The sequence below is a fragment of the Phalangium opilio genome, unplaced genomic scaffold, assembly GCF_054372755.1.
Source record: "Phalangium opilio isolate 3A_F unplaced genomic scaffold, DU_Popi_V2 ptg000031l_1, whole genome shotgun sequence".
NCBI classification, from domain to species: Eukaryota; Metazoa; Arthropoda; class Arachnida; order Opiliones; family Phalangiidae; genus Phalangium; species Phalangium opilio.
This window is the reverse complement of record NW_028324158.1, coordinates 8,509,456-8,530,440: the sequence shown is the minus strand read 5'-3', so window position 1 is coordinate 8,530,440 and position 20,985 is coordinate 8,509,456. Positions and strand designations below refer to the sequence as shown.

Here is a 20,985-nt window from a genome sequence, read left to right as displayed (position 1 = left end):
ATAAATGTTCCTCTTCAAGTTAGGAACTTCTGCTCTGTTAAAGACCCCCTTCTCTTAGAGATATATATATATATATATATACTTAGACTAGATTGAAAACAATAAGAAAGCGGAGGGTCTAGTAATTGAAGCCGAATTAGAAGACGAGTCATACCACCCGACTCTTTCCTTTTCTACAATGCCCAGAACTACTTCTTGATAGAGTTAGAGGCGCTGTTTTAGGGAAGGCTTGGTTACGCCCTTAGCCAATCAGTTTCCCAAAATGCTACCGGCTAGGGCCTCGGCACCAGCAGCAGAACCACCGCAATTTTATTTCTTTTAGACGTATACTATCTACGGTAGTTACTGACTGAGGAAAGTACTTTCTTTTTTTTTCTAGCTCCAAGCACATGAGTTTTTTTTTCTTCCTTTCGTGGAGGTCTCAGATTCTAGATTGAGATAACTGGTTTTTGCGGGGGTCATTTCGTACCTCTCTCTCATTCTCTCTCTCTCTCTCTCTCTCTCTCTCTCTCTCTCTCTCTCTCTCTCTCTCTCTCTCTCTTCTAGCTAGATTTTCTTCTAATTATCGAAGGCGTGGGCTGTAAATATATAGCAAGTGCAAGATAAAAGAAAAAGCAAGAATAAAAAGGGTGGATTTAATGTTTAAATGACGGTTGTAACACAACCGGTCTAACAAAATTCGGACCATTGTCTATCTGTTTCTAATTTAAACATTAGGATATAAAGCGGAGTAACACTTATATTATTTGGTGTTGAAATTAAGTTTTTCTGTATTAATAACTAAAGAAAATCAATTAATTTTAATAACAATTAGTTTATTGTATACTTATCAGAAACGTCCTTATATTAAAAGTTTCCTAAATGGAAGTTTTGTAAGAGAGCATTTTTACAGGCGCTATGGAAAAATACATATAAACTAAAACCCTGTATGTTTGCTTCTCCCTGAACATACAAGTTTTGTACGAAAGCCTTTTTACAGGCGCTATGGAAAAATACATACTGATCAAACCCCTGTATGTTGGCTTCTCCCTGAACTTACAAGTTTTGTAAACCTATAAACCTATGGAAAAATACATATAAACCATAACCCCGAATGTTGGCTTTTCCGTATTTATTTAAAAAGTCGATAAAATTAATTAAAATTTATTTTTCCTCCCTAAACTTTAATTTAAAACAACACTTCATAAATTTCTAATTATATAGGCCTATATATAAAAATAAGTAACTCAATTAAAAATATTTCAAAACGACAACTTTCCAAACTAATTATGAAAACCCATAAAAATTAAAAAAAGCTCCAAACTTTCTCGTACATCAAAATACTCGTAAATCAAAAACAATGTAAGGAATTTACTAAAACAGCCGGCGCCGTCTTTCGGCGAGTCTTGAAAATAAAACTTTTCTCTGAAAGGGCAGTTGGTATAGTTTGGGAGAGGTATTTTAGATTAAGCGGGAATAAAAAAGGAAAGCCTGGTCGTATAATTATAAAGATCGATGGGGCTGGACCAATTCTCCCCCGTCCGTTATCTCGACTAGGCCATTTCCTTATTTCATACCTTAATCAGAACTAGAAGAAGGAGGAGTTTAAAGGTGAGTGAGGTGGGAGGGAGGGAGGGGGAGACAGAGTAAGAGAAAACTACGACATCCGGACAATTACGGGCGTTTAGTCATCGAGATCACGCCATAAAGAAATACGCCATAAGAGGTAGATTCATGAAAAGTTATCAAGAAATTAGCTTTCAAATTAGGTACAATTTTTATTTTTAAGTCAATTTCAGCTAATTGCAGGTATGTTTAATTATCCTTGCTTTCTATTTTTGTGATAGCACCATATTTCCATTCGGTACTTAATCATCCTTCATTATACCTTTTATGACGGTATACTATAATATTTAACGTATATTGATGGTCGATATCGTAAATTAATTAACCGATGTCAATACCGATAACGACATCGAAGTTTTACAGGAATTGATACCGACTTTTACCGATTATTTCTCCCAATGAAACCGATATTGACCGATAATCAACCTATTTTTACCGATAATCACTCGACATTTACTGATAATCACCCGATATATACCGATAATCACCCGATATTTACCGATAATCACTCGATATTTACCGATAATCACTCGATATTTACCGATAATCACTCGATATTTACCGATAATCACTCGATATTTACCGATAATCACTCGATATTTACCGATAATCACTCGATATTTACCGATAATCACTCGATATTTACCGATAATCACTCGATATTTACCGATAATCACTCGATATTTACCGATAATCACTCGATATTTACCGATAATCACTTGATATTTACCGATAATCACTTGATATTTACCGGTAATCACTCGATATTTACCGATAATCTAGCGATATCGGTTAAAGTGCCATATAGGCCACCGATACCGATATTATATCGGTTTGTGCCCATCAATAATTATAGAGTAGGCAGTTTGCTAGATACTCTAATTTCTAATCTTGGTAAAAGTAACTTTCTTAATTAATCATTAACATTAAAAATTACTACTCTATTACTAACTTTACTAGTACTAAGATTTTGTAAGCTAAACACTGTAAGAATTAACGTTACTAACAGACGGACACATTAAATATGGTTTTTTTCTCTTCTCTATTAAGTCGATTCTGAAAACGGTCTTCGTAATTTACACTTTTAATTAATTCATTTCTGATCTAGTGCGAACTTTTTTATTTTTTATCATATCAATGGAGAGAGGAACAATGTTTCTTTTCTCTAGAGGAAAAGGGGGCGTTTGAAACGACTTCCTATATGCCTTAGTGACAACCATTATGGAGAATAATATGAATATCAGGAACTAATAACAATGAAAATGAAAACTAATATTATTACTTCCTACACTTGAGAGATATGAATATGGGATTTCTTTCCAAATGGCTTGCCTATATATTGATAAATGCGGCTTCTAGTAGAATTGCACGAAAGCAATATGGTCAAAATGTTTCAAGTTAAAAGATATTGAATTGAATTAAATCAAGTTATTATTCGATGTTCATAATTTAAATTAAGGCATTAATACAGAACATTAATTAATTAAATTGGTTGAATCTTGAGCTCACGAATTTAAAAAAAAAATACAAAAACTAGAATTTTAATTAGATTAATGAAAATATCCTAATCAGTTACACTGCTCAATTGATGCCATAATTTAGGAATTAATACACAACATCAAATAATTAAATTGGCTGTAACTTTAGCTCAGGAATTAAAAAAATTAAAAAACTAGAATTTTAATTAGAATACTTAAAACCTTCTCATAAGTTACACAGCTCAATTAACAATTAATAAAATTGATTAATATTGATGCCATAATTAAGGAATTAATACAGAACATCAAATAATTAAATTGGTTGAAACTTGAGATCACGTATTAATAAAATAAAAAATAAAATAAATAAAAAACACGAATTTTAATTAGAAAAATTAAAATCTACTAATCGGCTACACAGCTCAATTAAAAATTAATATTTATAATAACGATCAACTAATAACTATATACTCCGTATAATTATACTATATTATATCTTAAAACTTAATAATTATTGCAACTTTTCAGAAAAGGGTTAAATTAAAATCTCTCAATCTCAAACCAAACTGTAATTTAAATCTAGGGTAGAGTCGACGTACCCCCCATCCCCCCTGCTCCTATAGCTCCATCTCCGGAATATTTCAACATTAATTAACGATTCAATTCTAGAGCGATATATCAAACGAGTGCGCCGCAATAATACAAGGCCGGTGGTCCTACTGTATACATATACACCCCTCCCCCTCTCAGCATTGCGTCTAAACTATGAGAGCAATTATATCAGCAAATTGGCGCTTTCAAATAAGCGTTCTAGAGAAGCTTAATGACCTCCTATAGCTATACCAGCGCTATGTTTCTCGGTCATACAGTATAAGGCGTAGCTTCAACACAATGTAGAACGGAAGTGTGCCATAACGTGTTGGACTCAATATAACTTTAGTGAACAGATGTTGTAACTCTTCAAATTCATCAAAAAGATTTAATAATAGTTATAGAGTTTAAATGAAACTAATTTGAAATATTAAAAAGTATGTCGAACTTAATCTTTCTCAGTAACAAATTGAAATTCGTTCAGAAGACTAAACCACTTAGATCTGTTTTGTCTTTGTAAACGCACCAGAAAAGTCTAAAAGTTGAAGATTTTTTACTTTGAAACTTTGGGAAGAAAATCATCCGAATTGTACGGAGAATTTGAAAATGAAAATTGAAAATTACGTTTGATTTTTTCTTTTACCCTTTATTTGGAAATAACTTACGTCTAGGGTGCAAGGCGTTTCAGTAAGTGATTTTCGAACAACATTTTAAACTCTCTAATATTATGTGCAGGCGTCGTGAAATTAGCATAAATTCATTGGTATACATCAAAGATTTTTAAATGCTAGTAATTTTTGTTTCTAATTTTATTTATTGCTAATTTTTTCATTTAAAATCGTGTTAAACTTCAAAAATTTATGTTACCTAATGTCGATAATGCTTAGGGTTCATGTGAGGTCATACCATGGCTACGCAGGAAACGATATACAAAAATAATAATGATTTAAAAATAAATAATAATTGTACAAAGATGAGCTGTACAGTGTTGAAATGAATCCATTGGCTTAGCAACATGCATTTTTCAGAACCACAAAACCCTTTGAACATAGACTTAACGTTTCTCGTAAATATGAGTTACTTAGTTCAAGCGCTAAGTCGTGTAAACAGGCGAGGACAATGGGCGATAAGACTTTGAAAACCTCAAACAACGAACGGGGCACGAGGCTATCGGTTTAGGCGGTGGGTAGAACAAGGGCATTCTTGCCCTCCCTTCTGTATAATATACAACCCACCCATTGTTAGTCCCGATTCTTGATTCCAAATTTCAAGCTGAGCTTTAACTGCGCGAAACAAGAATTTACCCAGATATCCGTATTCCATAATAAACCCATCGACCAATTCGACAGAAGGTTTGAGCTAATCTCTCGAGTCCATATTCCAATACGTTAATAATCCAAAAGATCAAAGCGCAGGAATTAAATTAGCAAGTCTCGTATCGAAATAGCCTATGGTTCTAGTTGTTTATTGGTGATGAGAAACGAACTAGCTTGATAATTGATGGGATTCGCGTGTTCAACGTGCTTTCAAATATCGAGAACGTACGTGTCTCGCGTAACATAAACTTGTTGGGTCGGTCTCTACATGCAAAAGGCTATAGCCAGCCTGCAATTATTATTCTAATAAGAAAGGGCAATTCAGCTTTCAGCGTTTCACGCAATGATTTGATTGAATTGGCTTGCAAAGTTGCATGCCTTATTGCGAATATAGTTTGGGCAAGAAGTGATATCTAGTTTATTAGGGAGAAGGTATAAATTCACCACATTTCTAGCTTTATCTCCAGTTCAAACGTAGGTCCGGAGTTAATACCTGTGTCTAAATTACAACCAGCATCTCATTGGTTCTTGAAAACTCACGTCAGTGCGACGCGAATGAAGAAAATTACGTATTTTCCGACTGAGGAGAGGCGAAATAGCCCGGCCTCCTTTTACGTCCCCCCTTGTATTTTGAAAGGGGGACTGGGACTATGGAGCGAATACTCAGGCTTCTTATACCTTCTCCCTAATAGACTAGATATCACTTCTTGGTTTCGGTTATGACGCTGAAAGTTATTAAATTGATTAATTCGGACTACAGGGGGGAATGTAATAAACAACATCTGTTTATAGACATAGTGTCAATATGATAAATTAAATTATGCTTATTTTGATTTTACTTTTAAACCATCAATATCTTGTCATTGAAATTGATGAAAAATTAAATATTTTAACGTATTATATCTTGCGACATTTTCCAAATTGTCTTTGGTACACTCTAGTAAATTTGTAATGTAATCTGAACTAGTTGTTATATCCTCTTCTAAATTTCGAACTAGTGCTGACATTTTGAGCCTCAAAGATCTAAATTCTGAATATTACAAGCTTATTGTCATCAGAATTCGATGTCACAAACATTTAAGTCGGTTATAGACTATCTGAAGTATGGTTTGAATGCTTGCTGAAACTTGGTAATTTGAAAAAATACAGTACCGATGGCACTACATCGAATGCATTCTATGAAACGAAATACCAACATGGAAATTTAATGTTTCTGTATGGGGATAAGATGACTTTTAAGACTGCAGCAACGATAAGTTTCAAAGGAAAGGAGATATGGTAATATTCTCAAACCAAGTATGCAATTACAAAAGTGCCAGTAATTTCTCTGACATCTCATGGTTACTTTTAAATTCCGCTGCATTTCTCTTATGAAACGACCCGCGTTCATTTCAAAAGTAATTTGCAGAATAGGGAAACATGTTGCGGAACTTTAAACTGTACATAGATGAAACTAGTCTAGGAATTTCTCTTCAACCGAAAAGTGTATAGAAATAGGCCAACAGCGTAGTAATTACGATTGGGGACAAGGGGTGAACCACTCGTGAAATCAGGTGTAAGTCATGAATGATTTTTTAAGAAATCCAGGACCCTTGATCATCTGTCTAAGACTTATGAAATCCTTTGAACATCTGCTTAAGTCTTTTAAAATCCCTTGAACATCTGTTTAAGTCTTTTAAAATCCCTTGAACATCTGTTTAAGTCATGTGAAATCCCTTCAACATCTGTTTAAGCCATGTGAAATCCCATGATCATCTGTTTAAGTCATGCGAAATCCTATGATCATCTGATCAAGTCATGTGAACTCCCTTCAACATCTGCTTATGTTATGTGAAATCCCTTGATCATCTGTTAAGTCTTATGAAATCATTTGATAATCTTTTGAAGTCTCTTTGAAATCCTTACGAAGTTACTTTGAAATAATTAGAAACCTGAAGCCAAGTGTAGAGAAATATATCCTCGTGGTTTCCCCCTCGATTGGTGACTACATATACATGTATATTCAGGCGGGAAAATAGAACTCAAAACTGAACTGGGTGGAACGCACCCAAGTGCCCTGGAGCAGACGAGAGTAAAGACTCTTATAGGGAAGAGTTCGTGCCATAATTACCCATCGTGGATTATATACGGGCAACCTAATCTGACTTTAATTGACAAATATTCGAAAAGCCACCACGCGCACAGATGCAGCTTTTACGGGCAGGGAGTCGAGGATCCAGCTTTGGAAAGAGCTGGTTCACGACGAATTAAGTTCACATCAGTAATGTATATACCCAATCCTAGCTGTTCGCGTCGATAAGATTCACCGAATATTAAATGGAAAAATAGGAAAGGTTTCAGTGGGTCATGGAACCTGAACTGGGTGCCAAAATGTCGTAACTTCCGGGTCTACTCTTTAGAGGATGGTTTTTCTTTAAATGAATGCTGAAAGAATGAGTGGAACATTCTAACAGGTGGCTTGTTTTGGTCTGTTTCGTTCGATTTGAGCATAAAAATCTCAAGGAACTTACAAAACAGAAATTAAACTTTCACAATATTGTCTTGAGTAAGTTGAGTTAAAGGGTAAACACTGTTGCATAACTTTAACAATATGCATTGCATTTCAGAGATTTGTTTGCCCTCAAAAGTCCTTTGAAAATACCTTTTTCGAAAGGATATGCTGATGCAAACAGATGCCTTCAAAAGCTATGAAAACAAATCACGATAAAAATAATTTTCATAAATTCTTCCCAAGAAAGGACGACTTTCATAAAATTTAAAAAAAATTTAGCCCACTTATCTATTCAATTAAAATGCGTAATTAAACATTTAAAAACAATATGAAAGTAAATTAACATAACGGAACATTACGCATTGCACTTTCGACCTTTTAGCTCTGAGACACTGAGAAAGTTCCAACCACTAGCGACTTAAGTTGGTTTAGACGAAATTGAACGTGGCATGGATGCGGTCGCTTATCTGATCCAAAAGCTCAGTTGCTTCACTCCCTCTTTTACCTCTCCATCCCGACGGTTCTCCCTTGCAGATTATCTAGAAAAGTGTCGTGGACGAGGAACGAAAGTTGGTGTGGTGTCGCCATAAGTTCATAAGATATGTTCCTCCATAAGTTTGTCACTGGTTACAAACTGGAGCTTGTCATGAAGTGAGTGAAGTAGGTCATAGATTCGAGGTAAAGCGACGCCTGGTGAGGCGCTGTCAAGGCTTAGTACAAATTATTAAATAGGAAGATGGAAGTCCTGCAAAATTAACCACCGAGTGTAGGACTTCAATTCTCGCTTGTCGTTCTCGAACTAGTTATGTCGAGCTGTAAGTCTCTACCATTACTTATCTTGCAAGCTTATGATGTTACCGAGCAAGCAGGACCTAGATTTTAAACTGGTCGGACGATTCCAATGATAGGGCTATTACCAGTTAAAAGAGATTCCTTTTCCAAGAATATTATACTAACGAGGTAAATCTCGCTAGCTAGCTCGATTGCAATTGGGTTGGAACGGAGTCGATTTCGGATTTCCCCCACAAACTATAGTATCACCACAGGCACGGACGGACTTGGGGTTCCAGTGTCGTGTTGGAGATAGGAAATATGAATCGAAAATTTTGCTAATTTTCACATACTTTCTAGGGTTTTAGGAGCCTACTAGAGGAATTTTGCTAAAGTTAATTCTACATATGATGCTGGGTAAATGGTGTCTGCATTGAGGATTACGGTTTTTTTTCTCTAAACTGGGGGAATTAAGTGGGTAATTGTGACGGTAAATTTATTGCTTGATCAATGTTTGCCGCGCAGACAGTTTTTATTTTTATTACGACGCAGGATAAAGTTAGGAAGATTTAATTAAAGTTGTGATGAAAAAAGTATTAATTTATATTAATAAATTTGCTTTAAAATCTTAGCTATATATTGACAAATTCTAATTTATGAAAAACCACTATTTCCCAGGCTTAAGTAGGCCACTTATTTAATGCCGACTTTAGTTCAGTTCAGAACTTGAAGTTTTTATTAATATTTTATTAAAGTTATGATTAAAAAAGTATTAATTTATATTAATAAATTTGTTTTAATATCTTAGCTACGTATCGACAAATTCTAATTTATGAAAAACTGCTATTTCCCAGGCTCGAGTAAGCGACTTATTTAATAACGACTGTAGTTCAGTTCAGTTCAGAACTTAAAACTTCCTTACTAATAAAATTAAACTAAAATCTGCCAATGACCCTTTTCCCGAAATTGAACCTAAGCTATAATTCAAAGATTTTGAATCATTCTCGAAAAACACGATTAAAAAATAGCAAAAATTCTAAAATAAAATTACACCACTTAAAATTAAAATACCCAATAAAAAAGCATGAATTTTTTACTCATTCATAGTTTCAAATAAAAAAAAATTATTGCAGCTGGTGTTATATTATTTTAACATCTCAATATAATAGTGGTCCGAGTGAATAGATTCAAATTCAGTGCTTTATTCCCGTAGAACTATTCATGAATAATAACAAGCACCCTTATATCGTATACCTCCTTTATCTTTAGCCCTTCGTTTTGATAACTTTATATACACTTTCCCGTATCGCTTAAACTATAAAGCTCAAAAAAAGGGCCGCTTAACAAATTTTAGGAATACAGCTAGGGCTTTATAATAAAACCCGTGTACCTTCTGTCTATACCCTATTAGACCTTGTTGTTCCTGAAAGTTTTTATATGCAAATAAGGAGTCTGATAAAAATTTTACTTCGGCCCAGATTAAAAAAAAGTATATATAGGTACAAACATCTGGCGATCCTGAATTCAAAATCTAAAGAGGATTTATCCTCAACCTGGAGTGGAAGGTGGTTTTGCAAAGAACAAATATACTGAAAAAAGGAAATCCAATGATAAACCCTCATTGTTTTGATTCCTTCACTAGTATTACTACAAGCTTGTTTATTGATGTAAGACAGCAGGTTGTTTTGTTATATAATAGATATATAATAGAAATAATAATAGACATAACAAGTTGATAGATAAGATAAGATCACGCGGGGACAAAGGGCAGCTTTCCTTTAGTCTAGCAATGTAAATATAATCAGATGTCGTTTGGATCTTGGGAAATGAAGTTAATAAAGTAACGAGTCTTAACATATCTGTGAGTCCATTATATCACATTATGGTGTCAGAAGTACGCGAACCTTTGTTCTTATACGCGCCGATTTAGTCTTCTCGCCTCGTATTACTAACGCCCATACTCCAGTCGCGCCGTGTTTATAAGTGCGGATAGAATGACATCCACCACATTCAAAAGCCCGGATACCTTCAACCCCGGTTCCGTGAACCCTTCCGTAGCTTGGACCGAATACAAGAATAGTTTTAAAATATACGCCTTAGCCGCCAAACTAGCCACAGAAGATCCCGATGTCCAAATCGCAATATTTCTGCACATTCTCGGCCCGGCCGGAAGACGTGTGTACGACACTCTGACAATCCCGACTCCACCAGCGCTAACACTAGAGCGGATTTATGACGCGTTCGACACATACTATGAACCGTACAAGAATCTCATAGCCTCTCGGTACACCTTTTTCACCACTAAGCAAGGTCAACATCAACCTTTCGATGCATACCTCACGGATCTCAAAACGAAAGCCCGCCAGTGTGAATTTGGAGCCTTGTCCTCATCTCTCGTATGCACGCAAATCGTGTGCGGCATCCGCAAAGAAGACCTGCGAAAAGAATTATTGGCCGAACGCCACCTGACTTTGGATCTCGCAATAGCAAAATGCCAAGCGAACGAAGCCGCAGCGCAACACGCAACAACCATAACCCTCTCAGCAGAAAAAGATCAAACACCGGCTGCATTGGACGCCATGCATCAAGGTCGCCCACAACAACGTTATGGACATCAACAGCGACCAAGCAGTGGCAATAACTACCGCCCACACAATAGGCGCCGCAATACGCCACGTGCGGAGACAAACAACCGACTTCCGGTCACAACGCCACATAATCAACATCCATACCACCGACAGCAACGAAGTACAACGTACCGACAAAACCAGCATGTTTGCCAGAACTGCGGGACTCCCCACCCCCGTCAAGACCGCTGCCCAGCGACAAACTCACAGTGTTACCAATGCTCACGATCAGGACACTGGGCCTCTCACTGTCGCGCGCAAAATGTACACGAAACAACAGCATACAATGATGAGCCTGACTGGTCCAGAAACCAACAGCTAAATCACACACCCTACGGCGCGGAAGATTACATACAGGACGAATTCGGCGAAACAGATGATTCCAGCCTGTCCCAGAGATATTGCAACGAATTGACCTTATTTTGCCACGATATGACAGCGCTGCCAGCAGAAAGAGACGAATGGATCGAAACTATATACTTTGCAAATTTTCCAGTCCAAATGAAACTCGATACCGGGTCCCAAGTAAACATAATTCACTCTGGCATTTATGATAAATTTCCAATAAAACCGAAACTCCACATCCCGCCATACACCGTACGCACCTACTCGGGTCATTTCGTCGACATCATCGGAGTAATTTACGTCAGATGCGCGTCCTTCGTAACCGGATCGGACCAATGTTTCTACATCACTCCCCACAAGACTGTCCCCATCCTCGGTGCAAGAGCAACTGTCGAACTGGGTCTCATTCAACGGAACATGAAACCGCGCAAAAACTCACAGCCGGCAAGGTCCACCACCACTCTACAGCACCAACACCCGATAGGAAAAGTAACAGACTCAATACAGCGAGAGCCAACCAGAAACACGACATCGTCCATCATTATCAATCGTCCGCCGCAAGAAAAAGTAACCATACCGGAACCAATGCCGCCTCCACATAAAATCGATGAAATGACACCAGGAGAGATTATAAACATGTACCAGGACATTTTCGATCGGATAGGGAAACTCCCTGGTAAATATAAAATCCATCTCAAACCCAACGCCACACCATCGATAAGCGCTCCACGCCAAATACCATGTGCCCTACAAGACCAAGTCGCCCAAGAATTATCGCGACTGCAGTCCCTTGGGATCATAGTACCGGTTACCGAACCTACGGACTGGGTCCATCCAATGGTGGTCGTTCGCCAAGAACACAAGCCGATTCCTGTCCGTATATGCTTGGATCCACGGAAACTCAATGACGCAATAAGATTGGAACCGTACCCGACACCAACAGCACAGGAAATTTTCTCTAACCTACATGGTGCGGAAATATTCACGGTGTTGGATGCGCAAAGCGCTTTCTGGCAAGTTGAACTTGACGAGGAAAGTTCATTTCTCTGTACATTTGCTACCCCCTTTGGTCGATTTCGTTTCGTACGATTAGCCTTGGGCATGTGTACATCATCATCAATTTTCCAACGAATCATGCATTCAATTTACCCTCCGTCACAATTTCCGACGACGCATATTTCAACTGATGATTTCCTGATAGCGACGAAAACAAGCGCACACAACCGGACCTTGGTCACAGTCCTAGAACGGGCACGACAAAACGGACTCACGTTCAGCTCGACTAAAATGCAACTTGCTGTCCAGAAGATTACTTACCTAGGCCTCACCATCACACCAATTGGCCTTGGTATAGCACCGTCAAAAATCCAGGCAATTCAGGCAATTCCACCGCCAACGGAAAGAACAGCGCTGCAACGTTTCCTGGGGATGGTAAACTTCCTCGCTAAGTTTGTTCCCCAACACTCAACCGAGGCAGCACCTTTGCGCGCCCTGCTAAAGAAGGGAGTCTCCTTCTCGTGGGATGCAAATGCTGATGATACCTTTCATAGCCTGAAACAATTAATCACCACCGCGCCTGTTCTAGCCTTCTTTAATCCAAAAACTCCCTCGACGATATCAGTAGACAGCAGCAAAATTGGAGTCGGCGCCGTCCTTATGCAAGAAAACAGACCAGTAGAATACGCCTCAACTTCCTTTACAACAACGCAGCAAAATTATGCCCCAATTGAAAGAGAACTTCTGGGCATCTTGTACGCGTGCGAACGATTTCATTACTACATCGTGGGAACCAAATTTACAATAGAAACCGATCATCGTCCATTGGTCGCCGTGGTACAAAAACCGCTTCACATGTTATCTCCGCGCCTCCAACGTCTCGTTCTCAAGCTGTCACGGTACAACTTAAAGGTTGTTTACGTACCTGGAGCCCAATTGTATGTCGCAGACACCTTGTCCCGGGCCCCACGCCAGGAGAAGGATATCAACACGCCATACTTAGAAGGGCCATGCGTCATGGTCCACGCAACGCAAACCGCCCTACCTGAGAACAAGATATATAAACATCGAAATGCGATTGCGACAGACACCATAGCACAAACGTTAATGTTATACATACGACAAGGATGGCCGACAGCGATCAATAAGTTGCATGAATCATTAAAACCATTTTGGGGAATACAAGAGGAAATGCACGAAAGCGAAGGACTGATATATCGAGGAGAGCGACTATATATCCCGACTAGTCTGCGCGCCAGCGTATTACAAGAGATCCACGCGGCGCACCAAGGCATTACAGCCTGCCTTGCTAAAGCTCGCCTGCACGTTTTTTGGCCTCAAATGACCCAAGAAATAACAGACTACATAAAACGTTGTGAAACTTGCCAAAAACGGGAACGCGCAAACGTACCATTACCGTTGCATCCACATCAGATTCCACAACGACCTTGGGAAGTGTTAGCGACCGATCTTTTTCAAATAGAGGACAAAAAGATGATAATTTTGGTAGACTATTTCTCAAAGTTCGTCGAACTTCAAGAACTAAAATCCACAAACGCCGACGCCGTAATTAACTTCCTCAATCCTCACTTTGCCCGCCATGGAGCGCCACAAGTATTGATATCAGATAACGGTCCGCCATATAACTCCTGTAATTTCCGACATTTTCTCGAACAATGGGGTGTAAAGCATACCACATCCAGCCCCCATTACCCACAATCAAACGGCATGGTCGAAAGAACCATACAAACCATTAAAAATATGCTAATTAAAGCCATTCAAGAAGGAAAAGACCCTCAACACACGATAATGGAATACCGAGCGACACCAATTGGACAATTGCCGTCACCGGCTGAGATGCTTATGGGGAGAAGAATCCGAACACCACTCACCACTTCAACTGCAACCTTACGACCACATTTCCCAACTAAGCACATTCAGGAGACCTTACAAGACAGACAAAACACGATGATCATAAACCAACGTATGGCAAGAAAACCAGTTCCATTACACCTAAGTCCAGGCACCAAAGTGTACCATTATATCCGACCTAGACAGTGGGGTAAAGCCACAATAATATCGGCAGCCCCGGAACCTCAGTCCTATATAATTCAGACAGAAGAGAACCAGATCTTTCGACGCACGCGGCAACATCTACGCCCGGAGCACATACCAATGGGGCATTGTTCACCTGCAGCATCAAAATCTACCGCGCTTCATGCATACCAACCACAATCAAGCACAGAGACAATGGTAGAACACCAGCATCAAGCCATAACAAAACGGCAGCGAACTCCTGACCCAGCGGCAAACCAAGATCATCTCCAAGAGCAGACACCAGGATTAGCGACGATAGGAAGAGGGCAAAACCAACTCCAGACGCAAGAAGGAAATAGATCGCCACCACGCCCGAACTCCCAAAACATCGCACCATCACCAATTCTAAGATCGAGACCAGTACCATTCCCAAGAACATCGACCAGATCCAGGAATAACATTAACCCCCCTGCTCGCTATCCGGATGTAGAAAGAACCAAAGACCGGAAGGAAAATTAAGAATCAGACAATCATGATTTTAACAGACAATGTTTAATTTTAAATGTAGATAAGGAAATTTAATAATGTTGTAAAAGTTTTAATTCATCTTTGACAATATGTAATATCGAACTTCGTTCTGCTCAATATTTCGAAAGGGAAGGATGTTATATAATAGATATATAATAGAAATAATAATAGACATAACAAGTTGATAGATAAGATAAGATCACGCGGGGACAAAGGGCAGCTTTCCTTTAGTCTAGCAATGTAAATATAATCAGATGTCGTTTGGATCTTGGGAAATGAAGTTAATAAAGTAACGAGTCTTAACATATCTGTGAGTCCATTATATCACATTAGTTTTTGTATAATTTTTTTTTCTTTTAAAGTAAAAACATTCTTATCTTATTGAGGATGTTCTTCAGAAAGGTATAATCTCTGAAATGTAAACCCAATTTTCTTCTTTTTTTAGTAACGATTTAGGATTCAAATAAAAACCTTTAAACCTTGGGAAAAACCTCTTTTCTATTTGTTTGGATTTCGTCTGATTTAGTTGGAATTTTAAGACAACTGTTTTTCCTTAAATTGTTTATAACTACAGTCATAACCGTAAACTAAAGAACTATTGGTCTGCCGTCTTCGTTCAAATGTTTCTATTCCAAACAGAAATTGAAACATGCATGGTCTATTCTATTTTTCATACGATGGTCGAGTTGGGTTATGGGTAGAGAAAGAAATCACAGTAGGTCATGTTTCCTGTTTTGGGCAATTGCAGAAAATACATATCCAACTCACTGGGGCACCAAGAACCAGCTCCAGTTGGACCCCAAGGGTAACCAACTCGCACTGCCTCTAGCGGTGCTTCTTGGCAAGAGGGAGAATACCCAAAATGGTGGCCTGGCTCCTGTGTGTTGGGTTCTCTGAATGTTATTTCCGAAATGGTCTAACGGCCACCTCGAGATGTCCCTCTTCCCGTTTATAAAGGATGTGGTCGTAAAATAACCAACCGACGCATATTTAAGAAGAATATACACTTATGCTAGGCCTACATTTAATGTACTTTCATCTTTTTCTTTTTCACCTTGAACGCTACTATTTTATCTAGAAAAATATATGTAAGAATGGATGACAAGTATCTATCGGGATAGGTGAGGAAATAGTTCATGCTTGGTTTGTCGAGGAATTCCGTCGACAAGCGGAACTAATCGCGGCAGACTCGACCGTGGCACCGTTGCCCACCAATTTATCACTGAGGGAACCTTTTAAGGAACTACTATAGAGGGTCCAAGCACGCTCCTTCGGGTATCTTCCCTTTTTCTCGCATTCTTTTTCCACAGAACATGTCACGCGATGAAAGTCCGTCCGTGGACAGGGTGTTAGGCCACCTGTCCGAACACTTCCTCTTAATGAATGACCTAGACGACAATGACCGCTGACTATCAGTGGTCAAGCTTCACCACCAGAACGCGCTAGGTTCAGCTTGTCTAGTTTTGAAGAATGTAAGATTTATTGTATAGTGTGTACGGAAAAGGATGTGGATAGAGAGGGAGGTTATCTTGTTGAAACGTATCAAAAATTAACTTAGTTAGTCTTGGGGTGCAACAATCCCATTAAAAAGGTGTTAAACATGCATGTTATCATGAGTTCATAAGATATTTCATAATTATAACACTACCTATACTTCGTAACGCTAGAGACTCACAGCACGAGCTAGTTGGAGAAGGACAAGCGAGAATTGAAGTCCTACACTCGGTGGTTAATTTTGCAGGACTTCCATCTTCATATTTAGTCTGTACTAAGCCTTTGGTGCAGAGCCTCACCAGGCGTCACTTTACCTCGAATCTATGACCTACTTCAATCACTTTATGACAAGCTTCAGTGACAAACATATGAAACCGTAGACTACACAATATCTACGGTTCGTTTCAATTACATCATTTGAATTCCGGAATTTTAATCGTAATTCTTTAACATTGGGTTAAAAAATGGCTGCTAACCCAGCACCAAAAGCCATGAAAATTATCAACCAGTGTACAAACGCAAGAGTGGAGGAAACGGCGGAGGTAAACGTTCCAAAGTACTCTTAATATTATAGACAGTATCGTTTTGCACATGCGCGGTTTTATTTCTTTTCATTTTTGCAATTAAGGAAAATGAGTTTCGCTTCATCGTTTATTATCTACACTAACAAAGTAAGGAATGCCTATCCCTCGTCTCCCCACGTGAAGCGCAAACAGGAGAGGAGGGTGGGCGTTCGCCTACCCTAAAATAGAGGGTGATTGAGTTGCTGGGCAGGAGGCTATCGGCGCGCTTAAGCCTTAGGGATGGCCGGGTGAAGAAATCCCAAGCGCCGTTATTCAATATCATTAATGGATCTGCTCTGGCGCCTCTGCCTACGGTTATCCATTTCATATCGCTAAAGTTTATGCGCGGACGCGAATCCCTCATCAACTCACTTGCTTTTTCCCCTCAAAAAGAGAGAGAGAGTTTTCAACGTAGAAAGAAAGGTTGATTGGCTATAGACCTAATTTTTCCAGGAACTCGCGGGATCTCGACTGCAGCCACATAATAGGGCAATTTGGTATGGCAACGCTCCGAAAATTATTTTTCATAATTATGTCACTACAGAATATACTATCGCGGTTCATTACTTAAAGTAAAATACTAGAATGTTACGCATATCTGGTTTATGTTTGCCCGGTTTTAACTTGAAATTTGCAGAGCAAAAAGCGCCACGTTATATTCACGCTTTAAATTTAGTTTTATGAGAATTATTTATAAGTATAAGTTAATTAATAAGGTATGTTCCATAAGTATGACAGTACCTATACTTCGTAATGCTAGAGACTTCCTGAGAGCTAGTTCGAGAACGCCAAGCGAGAATTGACTACACTTGGTTAGTTTTGCCGTCCATCTTGACATTTAGTCTGAAACTGAGCATTTGACAACGCCTCACCAGGCGTCGCTTTACCTCGAATCTATGACCTACGTCACTTCATGACAAGCTCCAGTTTGTAACCAGAGACAAACTTATGGAAGGAACATATCTTATGAACTTATGGCATAAGGGATATTTACTTCAGAAATTACTTGAACCAAACAACAGTCGCAAGTTACAAATCATTTCAGCCAGAAGACGACACAGTTACGACACCATTAACTATAGGTCAAAGGTTACGAGTACCTTTCCATTTTTGAAATATTTTCAATATTCAAATAACAAACCTAACTTATTAGCCCCATATTTCACATTTTCAGGAATTTAAAACTATCAAATCGAAATTAAACAGTATATGCTCTTTCTTTAATTAAACATTTAGGATATCCCTATAAAATTAGACTTTTAAAACATCCAGCAGTTTGAAAGGCATACCTTTTTAAAATTCAGTGTTTTTAAACGTATGTCCTCAGTTAGCTAGGCCTTGTCAGTATTAAATATTAATCAATATTTGATATTCATGAAGAGCAAGGCGAAGGTTACAAAGTTTCGAAGGTACGTGGGTGGTCAGGGTAAACCTTCTTTCTTTTAAGGCTCATTAACAAATTATCTTTCGAGTAGAAAATTTAAAACAGCGTGATGTGATGCGATGATCGTAACGAAGAAGAAGTGTACATACATACATACGCTGCATGCAGTCTAGATATTAAATGACTTTATTAAGGCTGCGCTTCGGAAAATCCATAAACAGCTCCCCAGGGTTCAGTTATTTTACTATATTAATTTATTTAATGAACCGGTACTTTGTAAATTAAAGTTCTTGTTCCATAATGAAATTTACGTCAACTAATGAAATTGTTTCAAATTAGTCAAAAAGGGTTTAGGAAATGATATACAATCCGAATCCAGGTCTGATAAAGCCTTGACAAGGGTGAGGAAACTAGGGCTATAGCAAACTCAACAGTATTTCACTGTATCGCTCCTAAAACCGAAGTTTTAACAATGAAAATTGGAGGTGTCAATCTGAAAGGAGTTCTGAAAACATCTTGCATATTTGAAACCCATTCTGAAAATACTTTGCGTATTTGAAACCCATTCTGAAAAACATGTTACATATTTGAAACCCATTCTTAGAACATGTTACATATTTGATACCCTATCTTAAAACATCTTGCATATTTGAAACCCATTATGAGAACATCTTCCATATTTGAAACCCATTCTTAAAAACATGTTACACATTTGAAACCCTTTATGAAAACATCTTGTATATTTGAAACCCATTATGAAAACATGTTACATATTTGAAACCCATTCTTAAAAACATGTTACATATTTAAAACTCCTTAAAACATGTTACATTTTTGCATGTTGCATATTTGAAACCCATCTTTAAAAACATGTTACATATTTGAAACCCATCCTTAAAAACATGTTACATATTTGAAACCCATCCTTAAAAACATGTTACATATTTGAAACCCATTCTGAAAAACATGTTACATATTTGAAACCCATTCTTAGAACATGTTACATATTTGATACCCTATCTTAAAACATCTTGCATATTTGAAACCCATTATGAGAACATCTTCCATATTTGAAACCCATTCTTAAAACATGTTACATATTTGAAACCCATTCTTAAAAACATGTTACACATTTGAAACCCTTTATGAAAACATCTTGTATATTTGAAACCCATTATGAAAACATGTTACATATTTGAAACCCATTCTTAAAAACATGTTACATATTTAAAACTCCTTAAAACATGTTACATTTTTGCATGTTGCATATTTGAAACCCATCCTTAAAAACATGTTACATATTTGAAACCCATCCTTAAAAACATGTTACATATTTGAAACCCATCCTTAAAAACATGTTACATATTTGAAACCCATCCTTAAAAACATGTTACATATTTGAAACCCATCCTTAAAAAACATGATACATATTTGATACCCCATCTTAAAACATGTTACATACAAGAAACCCATTCTTAAACTGGCTATCAGACGCTCTAAAACACAATCCTTACCATGTCGCTAATCCAAAAATATGGGTTTTCTCCTATAGTGAATCATACTAACCGAAGGAAAGGTATTTCTAAACTAAGGGCAAACGGTATAGTTCAATAACGGAACGGCTATAGAAAAGGCTGCAGTGTGTAAGCACAATGTAAAGCTTCGCAGTTTTACAGGTGATCGATTAACGTTTAGCTCACGTGTCTACGGCGACCGCAAGCTAGAGGACGAGACACAATTTTCCACTTACCCAATGTCACTCAGGAAGGTCCTTCCTTGCCTCAGGTTGGTTGGGGCTGGGTCCAACTCATGGCCCCGCGAGCGACAGTCCAAAGAGTCCAAGGCAGTAAGAAATAACACACAAAGTCGATATTTCTCTCCGAGACATTCAAAAGACACAGTGTATATTGCAAGCGTCGTGGCTTTTCTCTCTCTCTCTTGTTTCTTCACATGCTTGAAACCTGGATGAGAGAAAAATTCAAGAAAAATCAGGCTTCTTTCTATAGTTTAGTCTCATTTCTTTGCATTTAAACTCTTTTAACTCTAGAAGGGGAGGTATTTAATGGAAAATACGTGTTAGTCCATGGTCCCTCAAGCCTTTGACCAAGCTCCAAAACTAATCCGAATTCTTTTTAGAGTGAGTTTATTTAATTATCAGTTGAATGTTGAACAAGGACTGAAATAAAACATCTCACAGATTGGAATTTGATTTGGTATAGGCAAGAAGCCATATCTAGTTTACCACTGAGAAGGTATAAGATGCCTAAGTATTCGCGCGCCATAGTCCCAGTCCCCCTTTCAAAATACAAGGGGGGGCGTAAAAGGAGGCCGGGCTATTTCGCCTCTCCTCAGTCGGAAAATACGTAATTTTCGTCATTGGTGTCGCGCTGACGTGAGTTTTCAAGAACCAATGAGATACTGGTTGTAATTTGGAGGCGGGGATTAACTCCGGACCTACGTTTGGACTGGAGATAAAACTGGAAATATGGCAAATTTACACCTGCTCCCTAGTAAACTAGATATCGCTACTTGGTATAGCAAAATTTTTACAATTTTGAACGAATTTTGTGATTATTATATTTCAAAATATTTTCATCATGCTGCGGCTAGAAAGAGTCAACTTGACCCCCTTTGAACCTTACCTAACCCACCTAAACGAATCTAATACGCCATGAATAACATGGGGGACATATTGCAGTCCTATCTCAACGACAATAATACCTGTATCTCCCATTTTAGCTGCTATTGAACGCATCTTA

At 38.0% G+C, this 20,985-nt stretch overlaps 1 long non-coding RNA gene across 1 annotated transcript in view; it reads right to left on the bottom strand.

Moving 5' to 3' along the window:
• The window catches only part of LOC149690424 (uncharacterized), a 121,150-nt gene that overhangs the window by 21,451 nt on the left and 78,714 nt on the right, over positions 1-20,985 (bottom strand). The window contains exon 4 of the long non-coding RNA XR_016383735.1: positions 19,977-20,187. This is a non-coding gene — a long non-coding RNA (uncharacterized LOC149690424). The remainder of the gene's footprint in view (positions 1-19,976; positions 20,188-20,985) is intronic.